This window comes from Podarcis muralis, chromosome 5, assembly GCF_964188315.1.
Source record: "Podarcis muralis chromosome 5, rPodMur119.hap1.1, whole genome shotgun sequence".
NCBI lineage: Eukaryota > Metazoa > Chordata > Lepidosauria > Squamata > Lacertidae > Podarcis > Podarcis muralis.
The window spans coordinates 39630925-39641326 of record NC_135659.1 but is presented as its reverse complement, the minus strand read 5'-3'; positions in this window follow the sequence as shown (position 1 = coordinate 39641326).

Here is a 10402-nt window from a genome sequence, read left to right as displayed (position 1 = left end):
CTCTTCCGGCGAGAGCGACATCCGGGAAACAGGCGGCAGGAGGCCGCGGGCGCCCGCAAAGGGTCTCGGGAAGCGGAGGCCTGGCCCTCCGACTGCTGGAGTAATCGGCACGCCTCGAGGAGCGGGACCACAATTCCCGGCAGGCACCGCGGCAACGAGAGACAAGGAGGCAGAGGCGAACATCCCAATGCGTTCCCGCCTCCCCCAGCCTCAGACTATTGGGAGGGGAGCGGGAAAGAGAGCGGCAGGCAGTTCCCCCCTTTCTTAGAAGGAAGCGACAGTGTTTTTAAACAAAAAGCAAAATGTGGGGTGCTCTTCTCTACAAATCAGGCTGAAAACCTGAAAGGTCAATAAGGCTCTTTTCTGCTAACTCAAAAGACTAGTGAGGGGGGATTATTTTTTGATAGCTTCAGCTATTTTGTTTTTGTGGATATATGTAACACCGATATAGATATAGACGGTATAGATAGCGTCCGCTGTAATGTGCATGCAGTACAGTAAATGTTTGTGCAAGTGAAGAAGGCAGTGTGCAGATTGCCAGTTTCACTTGCTAGTTTCTGTGCAGAATTCGATCAAGGCTGCAATCCTATAAAACCTTACTTCCAAATACGCATTAATAGGATTGTAACTACAAATGGCAGCTTTCAGGTTCCTGGAAAGAAAGAAAATCAAGCTACGAACTAAAAAAAATGGTAAAATTGTGGTCTCTTCTGTATTCAACATGATGCTTGTCACAGGATCTGAAATCAGTATTAAACTGTTCTAGAATTAACAACCATGCTTTGATTCCACGTTTACACATAATCAGGTCACCCATAAGCATGAAAGAAAAAGGCGGACGAGGTTAGCCTCAATATCCCATTGGGCAAACAAATTATTTGTTTCTTTAGAGCATTTGTATCCACCCTCATCAGCCCCAAAAGCTGCCAGATACATACAATCACTGTGTCTCTTAAACAATGCTGCCCTTCTATTAGAGATCATGCACATCTAAGTATTTGTGGAAGCAACAAATTGACCATGGCAAAAGAAGGTTGCTGCATCATGACAGATTCATCTAGATATATAATGAACTAATTATTAAAGTTTTGTTCCACATGATCTTCCCACATTAGGAAAGGAGGAATGGGAAGCCACATGTACGTGTTAAAAATGGTAAAGATAAAGAACCCCTGACAGTTAAGTCCAGTCGCGAACAAGTCTGGAGTTGCGGCACTTATCTCGCTTTACTGGCCAAGGGAGCCGTTTGTTCGCAGTTTTTCCAGGTCACGTGGCCAGCATGACTAAGCTGCTTCTGGCGAACCAGAGCAGTGCACGGAAACACCGTTTGCCTTCCCCGCCAGAGTGGTACCTATTTATCTACTTGCACTTTTGACGTGCTTTCGAACTGCTAGGTTGGCAGGAGCTGGGACCGAGCAACGGGACCTCACCGCGTCACGGGGATTTGAACCGCCGACCTTCTGATAAGCAAGTCCATTTTAGCAGGAGGCAAAAAGAGTACAGGGAAGGTGCCTGCCTGATGCCCACAGGCAGGGAGTCCCAAAGTTTTAGGCAAATCTTCTTCCTCAGTAGCCCCCCCCCCCACCTCACTTGACATTGTTCAAGAGAGCTTTAGGCTGTAGATAGGAGCAGGGTAACAAGAAACACTCACTTCTTTATTTCTTTATTAAATTTGTATACTGCTCTACATTCATAAATCTCAGGGCGGTTTGCAACATAAAATTACAATACAAGAAACAAAATACATAATAAAAATGAGGTTCTAAGTTGATGCTCTCGTGCAAAAACACTCAGCTGTAGATAAAAAAAATTATTAGTCACTCTTCTTCAAAAAATAAATTTTAAGAGCAGTTTCACACAATTTTTTGGTGTTCACTTTCAAAAAATATAATGAAGGCAAGCAGGTGCATAATTACAGGTATGGCAGTCAGAGAAGTGTGGTTGCTATTATGGGATTAATCATGCACCCTAAATGTAAGCAAAGGCTAAACAATAGGCGTGTTTGTAGCTATGCAACATAATGTTTTCTCCATTAATAAATAAAGCAGAGCTTGGTCAGAGAGGGTAATCTGACAGGAAACGCTTGCAAAATCCTTCTTTCCAGTTCATAGGAGTAATTCAGATCAAGTTTTCTCAATTTTTTAGCCTTGTCTGACAAGCTGTAAAGAGCAGAGCTAGAGATGTTGGTTCCAATTGTTTATGTGTATAATTAGATATTATAACGTACATGTTTTTTAAAAGGAATTCCAGAGACATATGCAAAGCCAGTTGCACATTTGTAAGTTTTGCAGGTATATCTTCAGCTCACAAGCAGGGGGAGAACTAATAATTGAATAAAATGCCACTCCCTTGTTTTGTATAACGGTATATGTCGCTTTCTTTGTAAAACGCACACAAGCACACAATCCAGACGCAATGGACACACATTTTCCAGTCTTGTGACCTAAACCAATGTGATCTGAAATTTGGAAAGCAACTAATGGAACAAAGCAAGACTTTATTCTTAAATCTAATTCTCTCCAAGCTAGAAAGGAAAGAGGAAAAGAAATAAAGAATGCTTAGTTTTGGTTACCCGTCACTGGCCTTTGGCTTAAACTGCAGCAGTCAAGGAAAGCAACCATATTAGCATCACTTATATTTAAGATTTCATTTTGTAACTTTTCCCACTTTAGCCACCTAAACTGCACCCTGGTACTTGTTTGCCTCTGGGGCATATTTCTGAATAGACATTTATTGGATAGGACTCTTAAGCACTGTAATAAATTTATCTAGAAAGTTCTGCATCTTCAGTCCATTTCTTTGAGCCCTGAGGTATTGTTGAGTGACTGAGTCCAATAGCAATCCACACACACCAAGTATTTTGGCTTACTCTGCACAATGGTATTCATTCTTCAGAGCCAAAGTCCATCAACGGAAAGATGGAACATTCTGAAGCCTGCAATTCACATTCAGGGCTGACTTGAATTGGTGTGGTGAGCAAGCAAGATGAATGGCTCCATGTAGAACTCTGAAAATGTAAAGTCGTCATGCAACTGCTATGCGGTATCATTGCATGTCAAGTTGTAAGCTGGGCACATGGTAAAGCAAGCATATGACTGCTTGCTTAATACTACAATCCAAGATCTGTGTAAGAGCCAACCCAACCCACACTCTTAATTTACTAATCAGCTCTACAAATGATTCCTGAATTACAGCCATCAGGCCAAAGTAAATAAAATGTTTAAAGGCAAGATGTCTGGATAGTGTGGGAGGAAATAAGAGAACAGGAAAGGAGGAAGAGGCAGGAAATAGTGGGAATTCAACGTATTGGAGTTGTTGCTCAGAAAGTTAACTGAAAACATGGTACAGTTCTCCATAGTCTTTCCCAGCCTAGTGTCCTCCTGGTTTTTTAGACTACAACTCTCAGTCCCAGCTAGCACAGCTGAGGTTGATGGGAATTGTAGTCCAAATCAACCAGAGGGCATCAGCTTGCAGAAGCTTGCCATAGACTGTACTTGCATTTATCTCCATCTTTGAATTATGTGCATGGATTACTTGTATGGGGGGAGGGGGCGCCAACACCAGTAAAACCTACTTTATTGAAAGTTCTCCTTGCATGTGAAAAGGCAATGCATCATTGAGTAAGGTAAAGGTAAAGGGACCCCTGACCATTAGGTCCAGTCATGACCGACTCTGGGGTTGCGACGCTCATCTTGCTTTATTGGCCGAGGGAGCCGGCGTACAGCTTCCGGGTCATGTGGCCAGCATGACTAAGCCGCTTCTGGCGAACCAGAGCAGTGCACGGAAACGCCGTTTACCTTCCTGCCGGAGCGGTACCTATTTATCTACTTGCACTTTGATGTGCTTTCAAACTGCTAGGTTGGCAGGAGCAGGGACTGAGCAACAGGAGCTCACCCCGTTGCTGGGATTCGAACCACCGATCTTCTGATCGGCAAGTCCTAGGCTCTGTGGTTTAACCCACAGCGCCACCCGCGTCCTGCATCATTGAGTAGTCTTGGCTAAATGCTTGAATTAGCCACAGGCTAAAGAGTAGGAATGTGGTTTTTTAAAAAAGACGTTTCATTGCATGCATTCATGGAACCGCTTTCAACACTGAGATTGGATATTCATTGCCTATGGCACACATCCTCATCTCCCTGTAATCCTTGGTCAAAATTAGTTTTACAACTCTTTCCTGCCACTTTAAACTCCTCAAATCTTGTTTGATCAAAGGCAACAGCAGGGCAAAAGAAATTAGTACCCATGTGATAGAAAGCAAGGCTTCCAAAATACCACCCTCTAAGTACTGTATACCTGGTGGAGATCATCCCTCATGATCCCAGTTTTTTCTTCTCCACAAGCCTTCTTTAGCTGGTTACTCAAGAACCTCCTTTGAACAGCTGTCACTGTCTGTCCATCTGGAGCAACTCACTGCATACTACATATGTCAAGTCATGGATTGCGTCACTCCAATCACCTTTTTTTTTTAATTGTTGTCCATCAAAGGAAACAATTTACGAAAGTGCATGGAAAATTGAGCCAAGTTTCCTCAAGACTCCATTGCTGACAATTATCTATCTTGAGGGCAATTGCATTGCTTTCTTTGAACTCTCTTGTATATTTTCACTATGAAGTGTTAACTTGTATCTGAATAACATGCCATTATTATTTCTGTGTTAACATCGTCCTTTAGTCTTAAAAAAGTAATAATGGCCATCCATCGAGAGGATTCCAGAATGTCACAAAACATACAAATAAAACATAAAATCAAATACCTAGAACATACAGCAAAAGTACAAAGCAGATTGAAAAGCCTAGGACTAAAGGGAAGACATATGCAGATGTTGCTCTGATGCAATAAAGCTGAGTAAGAATCTGGTCATTTTTTATATATATATCATAAAAAGTAGATTACATTTGCAGTTTATTCCTTGTGACTTTCCAGGCATTCTCAGAATTCTGAAGCTTTTGCTACCTGTAACATTTGTTTTTGAGCAGTGTTCACTAGGGTGGGTGGGTTTGAAAACCAGCGCCTCATTCTTCAAATTAGCTGTGCACCCAGAAGCACTAACAAACTTAAATAAGTCATTTTCATACAAGCTGGAGATTGACGATTTCTAAGAATTCAATCAATTTCTGAAGCACTGAGCTTCTGCAGAAGAAGCTTATTCTATTAGTCACTATTTAGCCCTGGAGTAAAGCCAGCACTTCCAGCAGCTACAGAAAGAAGAAGCTGGAGCTATTTATGGCTACAGAATGAAAGCAGCATAACTTGGCTCACACAGACTCGTCCATAACCTACCTAAGGAACTGCCCCTGCACTCCTTTACCAAAAGTGGAGCCCAGTGCTTTGTGACACACTGTGCTGCCTGTGCTATTTTCAAGCAGGGAGCCAACAGCTGTTGTCAGACTCCTTATTAAAGCAGCACCAAGCAGGCAGCAGCCAATGCAACAAACTGATCCTGGAGACCCAGGGCCTCTCTAGGCAGGAGTTTTATTGCACGTGAATTTGGCAACATATTCTTGGCACAATAGTAGTGAATTTGTTATTTTATTTTACTTATTTACTGCATTATTGTAGTAAAACCTCAGAACAGTCTACAAAAAGACCGAAAACCCCTGCATCAGCCATTTAAAAAGCTAAAAACTATTTTAAACCTTTGGAAATTTTTTTTAAAAGGGGAAAAAATAAGCTAAAAACCAAATTAAAATACCTGTCGACATTTGATATGTTTGAATAGGTTTGCCTAAACAAAAATGATTTTAGCAGGAGGCAAAAAGAGTACAGGGAAGGTGCCTGCCTGATGCCCACAGGCAGGGAGTCCCAAAGTTCAGATGCTACCACACAGTGAAGGATCAACTTCTTACCAATGTGGAATGAGTATTATGTGGCAACTGGAAAAAATGGCAGTTCTGCCGACCAAATCAGTCAAGTCGTCATATATGAGGTAAAGCAATCTAGCAAGTACACTAGTTCCAAGCTGTTAAGGGCTTTCATCTACTAATAGTAGCTATGGGAGGAAATCAGAATCCCTGTGACTCGTGTGTGTGGGGTAAATAACAAAAGAATCAGCTGGGTGCCTGGATTCAAAATGCAGGGCTAAATTCACTCTCCAGTAGGAGACAGTCCTAAGTAGCAGAGTTTAAACTCACAAAAGTCAAGCATCAGTAAAGTGGTAGGAATATAAGTTGTTAGATGCTTTAATCCTGTTTAGTCCACTTGCAAACGGTGCTCCTCTCTTTCTATCTCTCTTGCAATGAACAGACCACACACTGTTAAGTAAGTTTAAAAAGCTATACTTACAAAACGTTCCAAGGGTCAGATTCATGCATTTAGCCAAGCAGCAGCAAGGAGATCACAGTCAGAATATTCTTGGGTAGAAAATTCAAAAGCATACTAGCAAGTGCAAGTAGATAAATCGGTACCACTGTGGCAGAAAGGTAAACGACATTCCTGTGCACTCTGGCTTCTGTCTTGGTGTTCCATTGTGCCAGATGTGGTTTAGCCATGCTGGCCACATGACCTGGAAAACTATCTGTGGCTTCCTCCGCCTGAAGCAAGATGAGAGCCACACCCCATAGTCGCCTTTGACTGGACTTAACTGTCCAGGGGTCCTTTATCTTTTACCTTTATAACTTCAAACATGTGCTCTAATCTTGGGGCTTGCTTAGGCATGTCTTCCTTGGTCAACACAGAGAAGGAACAGAAAGAGTACTTCTGCAAGTACTAGGTAAAACCCCTACAAAGCAAACTGTAGCACCACTTTCAGCAAAATTCAATGGTCAGTGCCATTTCTTCCACTTTCAACATACACTACTCTTCCTCTTAGCATTACCAAGCAAAGGCTTTGCTGAATCATATTCAGCTTCTATAAGCATATATATGTTATACAAAGTCACGACAATGCATCAGGTCTCTAGCAATGCAATCTCATGTATGTCTAACTCAGAGGTAAGACCTACTGAGTCCAGTAGGGCTTCTTCCTGGTAAGTGGGTATAAAATGACAGTTTAATTGACTTTACTCCTTTCTCTTAAAAGAACCCGTAGAGCAGGTCATGTTACTTACTCCTCTATTAGAGGGACAAGCAAAACAACTTAAGTAAATGAAAGATATGAGCAGACAGAGACACTCCCCATTACCTTTCCAGCTGTGTCTGAAACATCATTACCTGCTTCTTCCATTAAGTGCTTTAGCAGAACTCCCTCATACATTCTCATGGTTTAAAGTGGGCATGCTCAGTTACACCGAAAAGTTTACAGCTGCAGGAAGTTCAGCTGAGAATCCTAATCCTAAACAGACTGACAGCTGGATCAAAATCTCACCAAATTAAACAGGATTTTGGGTTTCTAGTGTGGTTAGGACTAAGGATGCACAAATTGTTCCGTTTCATTTTCTCATTTTTTCCAATCAGAAGTTCAGTTCCCTACATTTCCACATATCAGCAATTTGCTGCAATTTCTTCCTGATATACACACGCTCCTTTTTGAAAGTGATTTCCCCTAATACAATGCATTTTTGTGTGTTATTTTCACTAACACAATTTCTCCAGCTATATGCTTTTTTTGCACACGTTTATTGGTTGGAGAATTGCGCTGTGAAATTCACATGACTCTGAATTTTGAAAGGTAGCTGTGTTTTGGCTCCAGTTTTACACAGTGTGAATTAGGTAGGTTTGCCTTTAAATGTAAACTGAATCAAACTTATCCCCCATCTCAACTGAAATTCCACTTATTTCAATGTATATTATTGCACACCATCCCAGTCTCCAAGCGGCAGAAGATCCCAGGGGTTTACTCAGGGTTCATGTTTCCTTTGGAATGAGGGACAGCAGAGACTGTGATGTCTTTAGGATATATGGTTTATTTACACACACATATATCTACAACCTGAGCCTACAATGGAGGGGTTCACAGATTAACACCCCAAGAGGGTCTCACTTCTTCCATATCCACAGTCTTTGATTCCAGCAAAAATCAGGCATTGTTCTGTTTCCTGTCTGCCCAGCCTATCTACCCACTCATTTGTTATCTGGCACAGAGGCACTTCCTTTGTTGCCTTAATGGCCTATACTTAGAGGACCATTACCTCACCAGGAAGCTAGCCTGGCTATTCCAGGAGTTGAATCTGTGTTGGATCCAGGAATTAGAAGCGACCTCAGGCACACAGCCTACCCCCCCCCCGCCGCTCAAAACTTTTAACCATATGTTTAGCCTGCTTTTAGGATATGGTTGCAATTTTTTCCTAGCAGGATTCTGTGCCCTGAGTACCACTGTGACAGACAGAAATCCATCAGATGAGGCTTTTCATATCATTTCATCTGCATATCAAGAAACGCCTACGAGCTTTTCTATTTTCATGTAATGGCTGGGGCTCCTCATTTGCTGCTTGGCAGCAAACATAATGTATAAAATGTCCCTGGACAACTACAAAAAAAAAGCAATAATCACTGTTTTGCTGTAACTTAATCAATGAACACTATTTGTATGCTTTTTAAATTTATAGCTGCTTCATGGCTGTCAACTTTTCCCTTTTCTTGCAAGGAATCCCATTCGGAATAAGGGAATTTCCCTTAAAAAAAAGGGAAATGTTGACAGCTATGAGCTGCTTCTACATGGTGCCAGTATGAAGCATATATTAAAAAATGGGCCATTTTCTTCAGCAAAACATCATAGACTTTGTTAGACTGTGCAGCATCATTATTTTACTGAATGATGCCAATGTAGACATTTTATTCATGTCCTTCTGCTAAAGTATCATTTGACACTAGCTCAGAGTTCTCCAGCAAACTGTAACAACAGTTCATGCTACTTTGCCTCCTTTCTCAAAGAATGTGTGCTTTAAAAAAAAGGAATGATCTAGTTACTTTTCATTGACATTCTTCCTTTCCCCCCCTGCTCTGCCCATTCTTGCAAAAGTGTTAATTTATACAAATGTAACTAGGTGCAACCTGCATATTTCTTGGGGACATCCCCTTGTTACAGTCTTGAAATGTTGCAATCTTGAAACGGATTAACCTTTTGCCCTTGTATATAAGCATAAGACATGCTTCTGTTTGCTGTCTCTCTCTTTATAATATACATGGTTTTTTTCCTTTCAGATAACTTAAGCTATAAATTATATCTGGCTTATTACCTTAGAGTTTTTCAGTTAGAATGTTAAGGGAACACGACTAGACCTTTCTAGCAAGCTGCTTCTGAACTTATTGAAAACACATCACTACGTAAACTGATTTAATATTTAGTTTCCAATAATCTTGGGAGTAGAATTTTAAAAAGAGAATAATGATTTTCAGTATTTTGGGGTGGGATTCAATTACATGCATACATATTATTTATAAACAATACTATTATTATTATTATTATTATTATTATTATTATTATTATTATTATTCACAGTGCTGCCTTCCCTGTGGAACGCCCTCCCGCCCTTCAGATGTCAAGGAGGTAAATAACACTACAACTTTTAGAAGACATCTGAAGGCAACCCTGGAACGCGAGATTTTACTATGTTTTTCTATGTGTTGGAAGCAGCCCAGAGTGGCAGGGTAAGAATAATAAAATGATTATTATTTTATTATTATTATATCAGGGAAATTCAGGTTGTGCTGTTGCACAACAAACCCTCTCTCCCCCACACACAAAAAAGAGGGGAACCCCCCAATGTTACTGCATTATTGCTGTCCGAACTCTTGTGCTGTAGCAGAAGAAAAGTGGAACATTTGTGATGTGAACAGTGACAGGATTTTAGCAGGGAAATATTGTAAACAAAGCAGTCTCATATTATTTGGAGGTGCAAATGGTGTTGAAAGCACAATTGTGGGGGTAATGGGGTTGGTTTTGTTTCGATTATGTATGTTGTGTTTTTATATTTTTATTTTATCTTGTGAACCGCCTTGAGACCTGTGGGTATAGGGCGGCATACAAATTTAATTTATTAAAAATAATAGTAATAATAATAATAATAATAATAATAATAATAATAATAATGCTTAGCTGCCCCAATAGCATATGAGCACAAATTATTATAAATGCTCAGTGTCATCAAAGTTGTATTGAGGCGTTTATTGTCTAACATTGCTGCAAGTAAATTGGGATGGATGCTCAACAAGCAGGTCACCTGGAAGCAACCTTACAGATTCTCGGCACTCTTCAAAAGGATTCCCTGGGGGCCATGAAGGTGATGGCTATGATCCAGCAAAGTGCCTTACATATGTGCAAATAATTATTTGCAGGCATTGGGGTTTATCTGGTGCTTTCTTCTTTTGCAGCTCTCCCTTCTTAAACCACAATCTACCTTTTAAGCTTAGACTTGCAGAAAAGCAATATTCTAATAAGCCTTGTCACATGCCATTGGATTGCAGCCAGCATCTCTGATTACGTCTAGTTCTGCAGAACCTGCAAACTTTATCAGCCATATGCCG